The sequence below is a fragment of the Carlito syrichta genome, unplaced genomic scaffold, assembly GCF_000164805.1.
Source record: "Carlito syrichta isolate Samal-C Ts95f unplaced genomic scaffold, Tarsius_syrichta-2.0.1 Scaffold309624, whole genome shotgun sequence".
NCBI classification, from domain to species: domain Eukaryota; kingdom Metazoa; phylum Chordata; class Mammalia; order Primates; family Tarsiidae; genus Carlito; species Carlito syrichta.
The window spans coordinates 299,225-299,593 of record NW_007253720.1 but is presented as its reverse complement, the minus strand read 5'-3'; positions in this window follow the sequence as shown (position 1 = coordinate 299,593).

Here is a 369-nt window from a genome sequence, read left to right as displayed (position 1 = left end):
CAAAAAAAAAAAAAAAAAATTCAAACCTGGGTCTATCGTCCCATACTTAAACTCTTCCCTGGCTCTCATGGCCCTTAAATTGGTGGTCAAATCTCAATCAAGACCTATAAGGGCCCACATGGCCTGGCTCCTGAGGTCCTTTCAGTCTCAACTGGTCCCAAGCTCTCCATCTCTCTGCTCTGTTTCTCTTACTCACCAGGCTTGCTCCTATCACAGGGCTTTTGCACTTGTGGTTCTTCTGCCTAGAACACTCTATCCCACCCTCATTTAACTCCTACCCATCTTTCTGATCTTTTTCTTTTTCTTTTGAGGCGATCCTTCCGCCTCAGCCTTCCAAGTAGCCAGAATTACAGGCATGCGCTACCACGC